This window comes from Peromyscus californicus, unplaced genomic scaffold, assembly GCF_007827085.1.
Source record: "Peromyscus californicus insignis strain IS unplaced genomic scaffold, ASM782708v3 Scaffold_13__1_contigs__length_99412109, whole genome shotgun sequence".
NCBI classification, from domain to species: Eukaryota; Metazoa; Chordata; class Mammalia; order Rodentia; family Cricetidae; genus Peromyscus; species Peromyscus californicus.
The window spans coordinates 19,345,211-19,361,856 of record NW_026294424.1 but is presented as its reverse complement, the minus strand read 5'-3'; positions in this window follow the sequence as shown (position 1 = coordinate 19,361,856).

Below are 16,646 nucleotides of genomic sequence, written 5' to 3'. Positions count from 1 at the left end.
AAAGATGTGTTGCATTTGTTTAACTCTGTGAAGCTGTGTTACTGTGCCTGTTTAAAACACCTGATTGATCTAATAAAGCGATGAATGTCCAAGAGCAAGGCAGGAGAAAGGAAAGGCAGGTAGGCAGGCAGAGAGAATAAATAGAAGGACAAGTCTGGGAAGAGAGGATCAAGAAATGAGAAAAAGCGGAGGGGAGGAGGAATCTAGGGGCCAGCCACCCAGCTACACAACCAGCAATGGATTAAGAAAGAAAGACATACAGAAATACAGAAAGGTAAAAGCCCAGAGGTAAAAGGTAGAAGGAACAAATTAAGTTAAAAAAAAAACTGACTAGAATAAGCCAAGCCAAGGCTGGGCATTCATAACAAAGAATAAGACTCCTTGTGATTTATTTGGGAGATGGGTAGTGGGCCCCCAAAGAGCAAAGAGTCAAAAAAAGCAAAAACAGTAAAACAATCAACTACATTTTTCATCCCACATGGGGCTGTATTTCCATGTAGGGCCTGAGAAACCTAAAAATAGAAGGGAAAAAAGAAGAAAGGACACAGCTCTTTAAAGAGGCACTGTTATTCAGCTGGCACAGCTAAGTAGGAACAACAAGCTAAGTAAAAAACTGCCTGCCACAGTGCAAGCATCAGCATTCTAGAGCTCTAGGAAGGGTGAATGCAGTTTCTGGTCAGATGAACCTCTGACCAGGCTGCGATCTTTAGGCTTGGCTCTTAAAAGCTGAGAGGTGGCCAGAGCCAGCTACTAAAGCAGTCCAGAGGACCCAGCTGTAGCTTAGCAGTTTAAAAGTTGGCTCATGCAGTCAAAAAGGACTAGAGATATGCAGTAAAAGAGGTCCAGACAGAAAAAAAAAATCTCTAAACAGGTTCCAGCGTGCTTTACAATGGGTGTAGGCTTAAGAAAAAAAAAAGAAAATGGGTATGGACAGCACTGAAAGAAATAAATAGTTTTAACAAATAGTAAAGTCTTTAAAGAGACAGTAAAAGTAAAATGAAAGAAAAAAAAGCTACATAAAGATGAGAAATACACAGACAGTTTGGATCCTATTTGGTATTGTGTTGGTTTTGAATTTTTTGATTGTTGATAAGCAAACAACAGCTTCTAAGAGACATGAGATTACAACATTGAAGAGGACTGCAAAATTGAACCAACCTAGATACTTTAGGATTATCTTAACATTAAAAAAGAAGTCAAACTTTGCACAGCCTTGGTGCAGGGAGGAGGGGTTTGGACCTGCCTCAACTGAATGTACCATGCTCTTCTGACTCCCCATGGGAGACCTTGCCTTGGAGAACGTGGGATGTGTGGTGGGTTGGGGGGAAGCCTGGGGTTGGAGGGAGGGAGGACAGGGGAATCTGTGGTTGATACATAAAATGAATAGAAAAATCTCTTAATAAAAAAAAAGAAAAAAGAAGTCAAAAAACGTATTTGTCTGATGGAAGTAAAAAATGCTTTGGAGAAGAGGTTTTGCTTTTGTTTCCACAGGAAACAAGTGGCTATGGATTTGTCCCAGGTTAATATGGATCAGGTTTGATCAAGGGAGACCTCCTAAAACTTGACAGGTGATATCTATCATCCAAAGTTATAGTTGGTCTTCCAAGGACTTGGACATTATCTCAAATTTTCTCAGCAACCTCTAAAGATGCCTTTGTTCACTGACATCAGGAAGCACTCTAGAGAAAATGACATCTACATTTTCAAGAAATGGTGTGAGGAGCTTTTGGTTATTTGATGGGTTATGGATATTTGTTATAATTTAGGGGAATATAGAAATGTAGGATAAAAAGGACAACTGTTAATCTCAGATATTTTGCATTAGCATGGATTTTGGTATAGTAATACAAATGTAAAATTATTTTTCTTATACTGTATATATGATTCAACTCCTGTTTGGGGTATTGCGCTTATGCAGTTCACTTAAAAATGGAATGTATAAATAAGAAATGAGGTTAATAGTTAATCTATAATAATTAAACTTGTAGTCACATTAGGTAACTTTTTAGGTTAAATGGGTATATTTTTGGTAGATAAATGGTCTCCCAACACTTCAAAGACCTATAGAATATGGCATTAAAAAATATTTTATTAACTTAGGGCTTTTCATGACAATGAGAAACATCTTCTCCTGGCACACAAATTTACTTCATAAAAGGATCATGGGCATTAAAGAAACTCTGTAGCTGGAAGGTTTCTCTGGTCCCACTTGGCCACATGGTCCTGCCTAGCTCCACAGTCCCACCTAGTCCCATGATTCCATAGCCATTTATAAAATAATCATTCATAGATTTAATATTAATTACCAATTGTATGATCTATAGCAAGCCTCTTGCTAGCTAGCCCTTATATCTTAAATTAACCCATTTCTATTAATCTATGCATTGCCATGTGGCTTTGTAGCTTTGTGGCTTACTGATACTTTTACATCTTGCTTCTCCTGGCGATAACTCCCAGCTTCTCCACAGGCTCTGCCTTTCTCCTTCCTGTCTCTTTTGGATTTCCCACCTGCTTCCAAGCTGCCTTTCCATAGGCTAAATCAGCTTATTTATTAACCAATGGGAACAGCATATATTCAGCATACAGAAAGACATACCTCAGCATTTTCCATTTTCTATCTAATCAAAAGGGAAGGTTTTAGCTTTAATATAGTAAAATTATATATAACAAACAGTTATCAAGCAAGAATTACAGTTACAGTATCTAGTCTATTTGTATTTGGGAAAAGTAAAGAAAATATTCTATTGTATATCCTATATTTGTGAATCTAAAATTTCATATCAAATTTTTCTTTTATCATAACCAAGGAGAATTCTAACTGTAACTATTTAGTCTTCAACCACATCAAAGACCCCAGAAGGATATAATATTACCTAAGTAAACAGGAAATGTGTTGTAAGAAACTTCCAAAAATCTAGAATGACAGATGCAGCTGGCTGCCTGGACAGTCATCCAAAGTTCCTCTGTAATCTTGGGGAATCCGTCTTTAGCCTATAGGTCTATAGTTTTTTAGCTGCTTCTCCCTGTGTCCAGTAAAATGTCTAACAGTCTCCTCTGTGAAGCAGGAATCTGAAGGATCATCTTGCCTTGTTCTGGCAAAATTTAGTGGTCATTTTTCCATGGGTCCTGCATTTCCAGTCTATACAACATTTTGTCAAGCAGTCCGGGCAAGAACAGTTTCTTGCCCAAATGGCCAGATCTGCCAAGAAGAAGATAAAGTCCATATGGAGTGTCTTTGATGCCCATGGTCCTCTTTGAAGTAAACTAGTGCTACCAGAAGATGTGTCTCACTGTCCAGGAACATGTAAGTTTTTAAAACATTTTAAATGACATATTCTGTAGGTCTTTGAAGTGTTTGAAGATTACCTACCTAATTGAAATATATTTATGTATACCTAGAAAACTTAATTAACATGACTGTAAGTTTTGTTATCCTAGATGACTATTAATCTGTATTTCTTAATTACATATTACAATTTTAAATGGATTGCATAACCATAATACCTTAAACAAAAGTAGAAATATACATACAGTATAACAAAAATCAACTTCAAATCTGTATCAATAAACCAAAATCCATAGCAATGTAAAACATTTTAAACAAGTTGTTGCTCTTTAAAAGTAAATTCAATGATCTACCCTTTCAGCCTATTATATCTATAATATCCCTTTTCTTCTTTTAGAAAGAGATTGACTATGATCAATAACAATTTGTAATCAACAACCTAAACAAAGACAAACACCCATAATCCATTTTGGGGGCATGTGGGTGTAGTGTTTTAGGCTACTTCCTGCTGATTGGGGACACTATTAATCTGCCCTAACTGAAGTAGTCTGTGAGAATGATCATCTCAGCTAGTTGCCTTGATGCTATTCTGTGTGTTGGATCATCTAGAAACCTCTCAGCAGGTCTTCCATGATGGAACCATATTAACCTGGAAGGAATCCACAGCTTCTCATCTTCTGTGGAAACAAAAGCAAAACCTTTTTTCCAAAGCCACACATCCTTAGACACAAGTTTTGAAGTCAAGATATCTTTAAAATATACATACTGGTTGAACTCAGCAGTCTTCCTAATCAAATGTCTTTCTCCAGTTAAAAATCCCAGAGGCTGGCCAGGTGGCAGTGGCACATACCTTTAAATCCAGCACTTGGAAGGCAGAGCCAGGTGGATCTCTGTGAGTTCAAGGCTAGCCTGGTCTACAGAGCAAGATTCTGGACAGGCACCAAAACTACACAGAGCAACCTTGTCTCAAAAACCAAAAAACAAAAAAAATTCCCAGAGACAATATAATAATATACAATATCAAGATTTTTTGTGTAATTTTCATCTTTACATAGATTAACTTTTATATTATTTTTACTTTCTCTTTAAAGACTTTAATTTTTAAAACTATCTATTTCTTTATATAACTGTCTATATTTATTTTTTTCTTCCAAGTCTACATACATTTTTACACACACTGTAAATGATTTAGAGGTTTATTCTATCTGAATCTGTCGTATTGTGAGTCTATAATCCTTTTCTGATCATTGCTTTCAAATGCAGGTTGACTAGGATTGAAGCAGCAGCTCTAGCTGCTAACTTCATCCATTTCAACTTCCTAGCATGGTGGAGCTGCCCAGGAGAGTCACGCTTATCTTGCCAACTCTGGGGTCCATGCTGCCTTCAGTTAGCATGCAGCTGGCCCACAAACTCTTTTTTTCTGTATGAGTGAAAGTTAAATGCTCCATGCAGTACACTGCATGGCTTGGAGACACCAAGCCCACATGCCTCAAACCTGCAGTTCTGCAGCGCAAGACCACATGCTTGCAGCATCTTTGTAGTTACAGTTTTCCTTTCACGTCTCCTAGAACTTTGAAAATGTTCTTCAATATTATGGTCTTCCCAGCTGTATCCTATGGTAGTGAGGCTCCTGTAGGTCTCTAGCATCACATCTTTATAGAGATTCTTCTGGGAAGGATCCAGCAAAATCCACTCTTCCCAAGTGAAGCTGACATGCACATCACCATAGTTCACTGCATCCAGTACTTTTACATCCTGTTTCTCCTGGCAGTTGCCTGCAGCATCTGCCCCACTCTCCTTTCTTCTTCCTGTCTCTCTGGATTTCCAACCTGCCTCTAGGCTGCCTTGCCATAGGCCAAATCAGCTTATTTATTAACCAATGGGAGCAACATATATTCAACATACAGAAAGACATCTCCCAGCAAAACTCCATAGGAGTTTCTTGGAATAATTAGTGATTGGTCAAGAAACTGCTTTTGCCTTGACTGCTTGACAGTGTATTTTACAAACTGGACATGCAGGACCCACAGGAAAGTGACTGCTGAACTTCACCAAAACAAGATAATACAGTTTTTCAGGGTTCCCGTTTCACATATGAGTATGCCAGATATTCTTCAAGACACAGAAGAAAGCAACTAACAAATTTTGCCAATAAAAGGCAGAACAGTTCTTCAAATGTCCTGCTTCACTGAAAAGTCTGCCAGATACTGTAGGCCTGTAGGCTGAAGATGGATGCCCCAACACTAAAGAAGAACTATGGGTGACTGTCCAGGCAGTCAGATGTCTCTGTCATTTCTAGAGTTTCTGGAGTTGATTGCAATACACTTCCTGTTTATTCACGTAATATCACATCCTTCTGGGGTCTTTAATGGAGCTGAAGACTAGATAGCTATAGTTGCAGTTCCTTAGTTATGATAGAGAGTAAATTAGGTATAAAACTTTGGAGTCACTAAGATAGGATAAAGGGTGGAGTGTTTTCTCTGAATGTGCTAAATGCAAATGGACCGAATAATGTAAATGTAATTCTTACTTGATAACTCTTTTGTTGTATATGGTTTACTATGTTAAAGGAAATGTTGTGGAATATTATTATCATTATTGAGTTTTGTTTTTTTTGGTTTTTTGAGACAGGTTTTCTCTGTGTAGTTTTGGTGCCTGTCCTGGATCTCTCTCTGTAGACCAGGCTGGCCTCGAACTCACAGAGATCCGCCTGGCTCTGCCACTTGAGTGCTGGGATTAAAGGCATGCACCACCACTGCCCAGAGTGGAATATTGTTTTAAGATGTGTTACATCTGTTTATACTGTGGAACATTTGTTTAAAGATACAAAGATGTGTTGCATTCTTTTATGTTGCATTTGTTTAACTCTGTGAAGCTGTGTTACTGTGCCTGTCTAAAACACCTGATGGTCTAATAAAGAGCTGAACGGCAAACAGCAAGGAAGAAGAAAGGACAGGTGGATCTGACAGGCTGAGAGAACAAATAGGAGAAATCTGGGAAGAGAGGATTGAGGAACAAAAAAGGGAGGAGGAGAGGAGTACTTCAGGGGCCTGCCACCCAGCTGCACAACCTGCAACAGAGCAAGAAATACAGAAATAGAGAAATAGAGAAAGGTAAAAGCCCAGGGGCAAAAGGCACAGGTGATAATTTAAGTTAAAAAAAAAACAGCTAGAAATAAGCTAAGCTGAGGCTGACCATTCATAAGAAAGAATAAGCCTCCATGTGATTTTTTGTTTTGGATTTTTTCAAGACAGGGTTTCTCTGTGTAGTTTTAGTGCCTGTCCTGAATCTCACTCTATAGACCAGTCTGGCCTCAAACTCACAGCGATCTGCCTGGCTCTGTCCCCCTAGTGCTGGATTAAAGGCGTGCACCACTACTGCTGGCTTCCTTGTGATTTATGTGGGAGCTGGGTGGTGGGTCCCCAAAAAACAAAGAGCCAAAAAAAGAAAAAAGAGTAAAACAACCAACTACACTCCTCAGCATGTCTTAACTCTTGGAGATGTGACCTATACCTTCATTCCTGATGGGTCTGTGTCATTTGCCATCCTGCCTGAATTAAGCTGTTGTAGTTTTCCATTGATGCCTAAAGAATCTCATACACTCCAGAAATAGTGTTTCTTACCTTCATTGTGGAGGACCAATCCAATTTCTCTCATGGTGTTCTGGATCAATCACTCCTCCTAACACTGTTATTCCTTTCTTAACCTGTTGGTTAAAGGACATTAGAATCCCAAAGTGATCAGAGGGAAATCTGAAGTCTGAACTTTCAATTCAATATGATGTTTGCTGTGACTCATGGCAGGAGCACCAGCCCCAACTCTGGAACCTAAACTTCTAGATCAGCAGAACTTAGGGTCACAAGAACAGGAAGCAAAGAATTTCCTGGTAGGCTACTTGGGGTGGTAGTGATGGAAACTCTTCCCCTTTCCACTCCTTGATTTCTGGCTTTGGGAGAAAGTGTAGCCCTAGGTGGTGCTGTAACTGTGTCTTCAAAATGTCATTCCATCTTTCTATCAGGCTAGCTGCTTCAGGATGGTGGGGGACATGGTAAGATCAGTTGATTCCGTGATCATGGGCCTGCTGTCACACTTCGCTTGGTCAGAAGCAATACTGTGTGAAATACCATGATTGTGGACAAGGCATTCTGTAAGTCAATTAATGGTTGTTTTGACAGAAGCATTATGTGCAAGAAAGGCAAATTCATAACCAGAATAAGTATCTACTCCAGTAAGGAAGAGTGTTGTTCTTTCCACAGAAGAAGTTGTCCAATTTAATCAACCTGCCTCCAGGTTGCTGGATGTTCACCAAAGGGAATGGTGCCATATCTGGTGCTCAGTGTTGATCTCTGCTGTTTGCATTTCTGGCACTCAACAGCAGCTGTAGCCACGCGAGCCTTGGTAAGTGCAAGTCCATGCTGTTGAGCCCATGCATAACCTCCTTCTCTGTCACCATGGCCACTTCATTCATAGGCCCACTGGGCAGTGACAGGATGACTGGGGGAAGAGGCTTACTGTCTACAGAATGGGTCATCCTGTATACTTGATTATTGAATTCTTCCTCAGCTGAAAACACTTTTTGATGATTATTTAATTGGAAAACAAGTATCATTATATCCTTTGTCCATTTGCAGAGATATATTCACATACTTTTTCCCCAGATGTCTTTCTCACCAATTTTCCAATCATATGCTTTCCAAGTCCTTGACCATACTGTCAATCCATTAGTTATAGCCCATGTGCCAGTGAACAATTGAACATCTGGCAATTTCTCCTTCCAAAAAAAATGTGATAGAGTGTGTAATGTTCTAAGTTCTGCCCGCAGTGAAGATTTCTCCTTGCCAGCATCTTTTTGGGTTGTCCCAGAAGGGGTAGTAATGTTGCAGTTGTCCATTTCCAGGTGTGCTTGTATAATGTGCATAATATGCAGAACCATCAGTAAACCAGGTCCTAGTCTTCTCTTCCTCAGTCAATCAATCATGGGAAACACCCTATGAGGATATATGTCCATGCCTGGCTAATGCCAAGCACAATATCTATGCAATTTTTTTTATCTTCTGTCTAAATTTTATACAGAAAGTTTTATCAAACAGAAACTTTATCACATTACTTGCCTCTAAACCATAGTGATCCTGTATTACTACATTAGATAAGTGAAAGAGTCAACTAAACTTGATATAAATATTCACTACTGCCATACTATCAACACCTATTACAAAGTTATTGACATTCCTGTATTTATATCCACCTGTAGTAGCCAGAACCCCTACTCTATCCATAAAGAATTTATCTTTCAATATTAAACTCCAATCTCATTTTTGCACCAGGATTTTTTCCTGCTCAAATTAGATATTCACCTGGAAAATCTGTGTGCTTAGTGTATAAAATGTATTAGTTGTGAAAACTTCATACTATGCTTTTATTATATCATCCATTTCTTTCTTATAAACTTTATATCATATCTCCAAGTGTAGCATATTTTTGGTCTACCTAGTAAGGAGAGAGAGAAAAAAACATATCCTAATATGAAAGATTATGTGTGTTAAAATCACCAAAAGATGATCTTGATTATGGGGGTGTGAAGATAAATTGCTTCTAAGAGTGTTAAATAACATAACTTGCCTAGAAGACTGATGGAAGACTATACTAGAAACACCATCAGGTTTGAGTAGGCCCTGTTGTTATCAGACAGTACTCACAATAAAAACACTCTTCTGTGTACTCACATGATCTATTTCTTCTTCTTCATGTGTAAATAGCTGTGCCAGCATGCTTGTTTTCTCATGTGCACAGAAGTGCAAGTATGCATGTATGTTCATGTTCCCTGAAGTGAAAGTATGCATGTATCTTCATGTACACAGAAGAGACTGCTCTTAGCAATAGGAGAGAGATGTGTTATAATCTCCAGTAACTGCTGGTAGTGACTGGAAAGGGCCACAATCAAAAGGTATGCTCCCCCAAGAACCATAGATTGACAGAACCCTTGTATCAAGCATGAGGAACCCTGTTGCTTGGATTCTAAAGGTTCCCTCAGGGGAGAGGGTAAGAAGGTGTGGCGTCAATGGCACAGACACCAGGAGTCCTTTTGAAGGCAAATAATGAACTCATTTATTTAATAACAGAGAAGGCCTTATATAACCTCCTCCTAGCACCCAGTCTGTGTAGTTGTCCCTCGTTGACTGGGCATAATCAGAAATTCTGACATTGATCAGAAACTCTGATAGCTCCTGTTGCTAGGCTCTCAGGCAGACTCAAGGATGGCTCATTAAGGAGTACATTATGTGTATGCCTTGACAACTGGTCTGAGCCAATTTCCTCAACCCTATGGACCTGTCCTACTATAGAACTCTGTTTCTAGTTGTTGGTCAGAGAAATATAAGCAACTTTCAAAGCAATATAAGGTATTTCCATTGACTTTTGTTGCTTCCTGGAATTTGAAGGTAAATCCCCTTTACTAAAGACACCACACACTTCAGAAACAGGACTTGGAGTAATCTGTAGGGCTGCATCTGACTGGGAAGCCTCCTCCTTAAGAATTGTCTCTCATTATATCAGAAAGAGTGAATCAAGGTATCACAAGATAAAGGTAATTAGTAGTTATATCCAAATGAGATGCCTGTGAACCAAAACAATGACTGGAAGAGTAAAATATCCCTAGTATGCTATGGTGGCACTTACATCTTAGCAGTAGTCATCAACTGTCTAATTGGATTTCAAACCCACTCAATGTAGGGACAGTTTTTGCCTAGTACTATAAATCTAGCCGTACTCATCGGTGGTGAGGCCACAGAACATAGGAGGTCCTACTACAGTTTCTTTCCCAAATCACTATAACTCCTAACTGCATTCTTAATATTTGTTCTTATACTCAGAGACATGTGTAGCTCTCACCCCTCATCAAAAACATCTTGGATTTGCCTCTGATAGAAAGCATAGAAACTTAATATGGGCTGCCCCATCCCAATTGAAACATCTACATTACAACCCCTACCTCTAAGGCTCAGGGAGCTTAATGGAAGAGGAGATAGAAATATTGTAGGAGCCACAGGACCAGGATATCTGTATGAAATAGTTTCCTTTATATTTGAAATTAAATCTCAACAATATGGTCACCTAAATGAGATATACACAATACTAATGTAGGTGGGAGAAAATCTCATTAAGTCCCACCCCTAGATGACAGATACAGGTAATCAATGATTGCTGAGAGATGGAGTAGTATCAGTCTCCTCCATGAATGAGCCCCCTACCACATGGTTATCTCTAAAACATATACATATGGGAAATGCTAAATGGGCATAACAGGTTGTAGCTATAATTTATTTATTATATTTGTGTATGTATCAATTATAGTTTTTAAAAATATATGAATTCAGAGATAACAGGGGCATATGAGAGGTTGGAGGGGGGAGAGGGAGCAGAGACATGATGTAAGTAGAATACATATATATGTATTTATATATATTCTACTATATTATATATAAATACATATATATATGTCAAAAAGTTTAAGAAAGTCAGAATTTATAGAACTATTCAACTCTCTAGGCTACATACAAGAGTGTTCTGTATATAAATATACACACTGAAACTAAATGAGTAAAATATGCATCATACAAACAGTATGTATTTTAAAGCCATTATTTTAATGACAGAAAACTAAATTAACATCAAATTATCAGACTGCAATGGATATTTAATATTGATGCCAGTCTTTCAGAAACATAAATCAACCTGAAATCTGTATCCAACTAATACTAGAGCTAAAATCATGCAGTTAAAAGTGAGAAGCCCTAAGGAAACTGAGTTCATAAGCACTGTTAAAACTTGGACTGTAAAAATGGATGAATGACCTGCCTGCCAGTGGAATTGCATGTAGCTGAAGTTTTCTTCGGTCCTACCCAGCCCCACAGACCCCACAGTCACTTATAGAATAATCATCCAGAAGCTTATATTAATTAAAACTACTCAGCCATTAGCTCAAGCCTACCACTGACTAGCTCCTACATTTAAACTTAGCCCATTTCTGTTCATCTATATGTTGCCACATGTTCTGTAGCTTTACCTTGTGCCATTACATGCTACTCCCTGGATGGATGGCTGGTGTCTGCTGACTCAGCCTTCCTCTCCCCAGAATTCTCCTCTCTGCTTATCCTGCCTATACTTCCTGCCTGGCTACTGGCCAATCAGCATTTTATTTATCAACCAAACCAGAGCAGCACATATTCACAGCATACAGAACAACGTTCCAATCATTTCCTCTTTTCTTTCTATTTAAAAGGAAGGTTTTAACTTCAACATAGTAAAATTATATATAACAAAACAGTTATCAAGCAAGAATTATAGTTACAATATTTAGTCTCTTTGTATTTGGCAAAGTTTAAGAAAATATTTTATCTAGCCTATATTTGTGAGTCTAAAGTTTTATATCTAATTTATCTTATATCATAACCAAGGAAAATTATAACAATCTAGTCTTCAACTACATCAATTACCCCAGAAGGATATAATATTATCTAAGTAAATAGGAAGAGCATTGTAAGCAACTTCCAAAAATCTAGAATGACAGAGACAGCTGGCTGCCTGGATAGTCATCCAAAGTTCCTTTGCAATGTTGGGGCATCCATTCTTTAGCCAACAGGCCTAGTGTCTCTCAATTGCTTCTCTCTGTGTCCTATAGAATATCTGGCAGTTTTTTTCTGTGAAGCAGAAACCTGAAGGAACATCTCACCTTGTAAAGTTCAGTGGTCACCTTCCCATGGGTCCTGCATGTTTAGTTTATATAACATATCATCAAGCAGTCAATATAAGGGCACTTTTTTGCCCAGTGGCTAACTTTTGTCACAAAGAAAGCAAACTCCATACTGAGATTCTTCAATGCCCATTATCTTCTCTGAAGTAGATTGATGCTGCCAGGAGCAGACATGTCTCAATGTTTACAAAGTTAAAGTTCTTATAATATTTTAAATTCCATATTCTGTAGGTCTTTGAAGTGTTTGAAGATTACCTACCTAACTGAACAATATCTATGTATACCTAGAAAACTTAACATGACTATAAGTTGACTATCATAGAAGACTAATTATTAATCTGTATTTCTTAATTATACATTACAATATCAAATGAGCTGTACAAACATAATACCTTAAACAAGAGTAAAATATACATATAGTATAACAAAATTAACTTTAAATTTGTATCAATAAACTAAAATCTATAGCAACGTAAAATATTAATCCTATATTTCTATATTATATCTCCCTTTCTTTTATTTAGAAAGAAATTGACTATGATCAATAGCAATTTGTAACCAACAACCTAAACAAAGACAAACATCCATAATCCATTCTTTGGGAATCTGGGCATAGTTTTTTAGGCTACTTCTTGCTGATAGAGGGTGCTGGTAATCTTATGGGGACCCTGAGAAAATTAAGAATTATGATTAAGTCTTGACTGAAATAGTCTGTGAGGCTGCATTGTCTGAGCCAGTTGCCTTGAAACCATTCTGAATGTTGGATTATCTGGTCCATGGTGTCATCAGAGATCTTTCAGGGGGTCTTGGCTGGTCAAACCTGATGTATCTTAATCTGGAACAAATCCATAGCCTCTTGCTTCCTGTGGAAACAAAAGCAGAGCCTCCTTTCCAAAGCAACACATCCTTAGATTCAAATTTTGAAGTCAAGATATCTTTAAAATATACATATTGGTTTAACTAAGCAGCCTTTACAATCAAATGTCTTTCTGTAGTTAAAAATCCCAAAGACAATATAATCCAGACTCTCTGTGTGATTTTTATCTTTATGAGGATTATTTTTTATATTACTTTTACTTTTTCTTTAAAGAATTTATTTTTTAAAACTTTATTTTTAATATAATTTTCTATATTTCTTTTTCTCTCTTTTAAGCCTACATACATTTTTATACACAGTGTAAACTGTTTAGGGTTCATTTTATCTGAATCTGTTTTATTGTGAATCTATTACTTTAAACTGCAGCATTACTAGGACTGAAATGGCAGCTTTGGCTGCTGGCTCTGCAACCTCAGCTTCCCAACATGGCAGAACTACATTTACCACCAGCTCTAGGAACCAGGCTTACCACCAACTATGAGAAGCAATGGGTCTGTGCTTCCATCCAATAGCATGTAGCCCAGCAACCTATTCTTTCCTTACTCTTTGTTTGTTTGTTTGTACTAGCAAAGGCTAAATCCACCATGTAGCATAATGTGCAGCTTGGAGATGCTTCATTCCCACCATGTTGTAGGTCAAGACCATATGCCATTGCGAACCTGCCATACTGTAACTCATGGCTGTCCTGAGAGACACAACTAGGAAGCTGTTTTTAGCTCTGTTTTAGAATTTTTTTTTTAGCTTTCTCTGGTTTTAGGCCCCACATTGGGTGCCATTTGTAGCTGAAGTTTTCTCTGGTCCTGCCCAGCACCACAGACCCCACAGCTGCTTATAAAATAATTGCACAGAAGCTTATATTAATTAAAACTGCTCAGCCATTAACTCAGGCCTACCACTAACTAGCTCCTACATTTAAACTCAGCCCATTTCTGTTCATTTATATGTAGCCACATGTTCTGTGGCTTTACCTTGTGCCATTACATGCTGCTCCCTGGATGGCGGACTGGCATCTGCTGACTCAGCCTTCCTCTCCCCAGAATTCTCCTCTCTGCTTATCCTGCCTATACTTCCTGCCTGGCTACTGACCAATCAGCATTTTATTTATCAACCAAATCAGAGCAACACACATTCACAGCATACAGAACTACATTGCCATCCACTGCATCCCTCCCTGGATACCATCCCCCATGACCTTTCCCTAGGCTTGCCATCCTAGCTTATCCCTGGACCTTCTGTTGGGTCTGCCCCTAACCCCAGGAGAATTCTACCACAGAGGCACAGACCACACCAGCCAAAACCAGTGAGCAACCCTTTTGTCATATTGCATGACCCCTCCCATCTCAGTACCATACCAACAGCACTGCTGGGCTCTGGACCCAACTCAAAGAATCCCCCTGCTCTAGTGTAGTCCTCACCAGTCAACCAGTATGTGAGTGATCTGCCTACCAGCTGGACTGCCACCACCTACTGGAGTCTGCTCCCTCCAAAACCATACCACCATCCAACCCCCTACATATCATCAACCCACCCATGGCCACCCTTTCCCATGACTACTGCAGATTCCATTATCCCTGGTACAGTCCACACCAGTCCAAACAACTGCCCCAGCAACTTTATTTACCATTGGCCAGGCTGGTCCTAGGTACCCTAGAAGGAGACTCAGTCTTTATTGGAGGCCAGGCCAGATCTACAGACTCAAGAAGACTTTGGCTTTACCAGAAGACAGAAATGATCAAGGAACCCAAGGCCCCCAAATCTCCAGCAGAGAAACCCTACTGTACCTAAAGACTTACCAGTCACCAGAAGACCAGAGAGGAATCAAAATCCAAGGAACAAAACACCTATCCAGCAAAGACAAACACAGGAATCAATACCTAGACCTATAATCATTCCAAACCCAGATGGCTAAGTGCCAATGTAAGAACACAATCAGTAACAGAAAGGGCAATATGTCACCACCAGAACCCAGCTATCATACAACAGCAAGACTGGAACATTCCAAGGCAGCTGAAACACAAGAAAATGACCTTAAAAATCATTTTATGAAGATGATAGAGGTCCTTAAAGAGGAAATGTTGAAAAATCCTTTAAGGAAATCAAGGAAAAGACAAACAAAAAATTGGAGGAAATCAATCCCTTAAAGGATGCCAAGGACTGGAGAGATGACTCAGAGGTTAAGAGCACTGGCTGTTCTTCCAAAGGTTCTGAGTTCAATTCCCAATAATCACATGGTGGCTAGCAACCATCTGTGATGAGATCTGGTGCCTTCTTCTGGCCTCCAGGAATACATGCAGGCAGAACACTGTATACAAAACAAATAAATTAATTTAAAAAAAAACACAAAAGCATGAATAAAAAAACGCCATGAAAGCCAAGAAAAAACAAACATGTGAAGAAAACTATTCATGACATAAAAATTGAAATGGAAACAATAAAGAAAGCAATTCAGAATATGGAAAATCTTGATATGCAAACAGAAACTACAGATGCAAACATCATCAACAGAATATAAGAGATGGAAGAGAGAATCTCAGGCATTGAAGATACGATTGAGAAAAAAAGATACATTGGTCAAGGAAAATGTTAAATCAAAAAAATTCATTCCATAAAACATCCAGAAAATCTGAGATACTATGAAAGGGCCAAACCTAAGAATAATAAGAATAGAGGAAGGAATCCCAACTCAAAGACCTAGAATTATTATCAACAAAATCATAGAAGAAAAAAATTTCAACCTAAAGAAGGAGATGTCTATAAAGGTACAAGAAGTTTACAGAACATCAAATAGACTGGACCAGAAAAAAATTCACCTCACCACATAATAATCAAAACACTAAGTATACAGAATAAAGGAAGAATATGGAAAGTTGCAAAGGAAAAAGACCAAGTAACATAAAAGCAGACCTATCAAAATTATATCAGATTTCTCAAGGGAGACTCTAAAAGCCAGAAGAGCCTGGACAGATGTCTTGCAGACTCTAATAGACTATGGATACCAGCCCAAATCCCTATACTCAGCAAAACAGTCAATCACCATAGATGGACAAAACAAGACATTCCATGAAAAAGTCAAACTGAAACAATATCTGTCCAAATATCCAGCCCTACAGAAGGTACTCAAAGGAAAACTCTAGTCTAAGGAAGTTAGCCACACCCACAAAAACAAGGCAATAGATAAACCTACACCCACAAAACCCAAAGAAGGGAAACATACAAACATACCACCACCACAATTACCATCACCACTACTAACAACAACAACAACAATAATGACAAAATAACAAAAATTAACAGTAACTGGTCATTAAAATCTCTCAGTATGAATGGACTCAATTCACCAATAAAAAGACACAGGCTAACAGAATGGATACAAAAAAAAAAAAAAAAACCCACCACCACCACCAAAAAACCAGGATCCATCCTTCTGCTGCATATAAGAAACATACCTCAACATCAAAGACAGAAATTACCTCAGAGTAAAGGGATGGAAAAGATTTTCCAATCAAAGAGACCCAAGACAAGCTGGTGTATGCTGTTTTTCCAACAGCACAGTGGCTACATCTGAACCTACTCTTTAAGCCAGTAACAGTTACTGGCCTGCTTCTCAAGCAACAGTCAATCGGGACTGTCCTACCAGGTCTGTCTCCCGACACTGCCACCAAGTGCAGTTTTTAACTAAATCTGTATCATTCTACTTACCAATAAAGACTCAGAAGTCAGAGGCTGAAATGAAA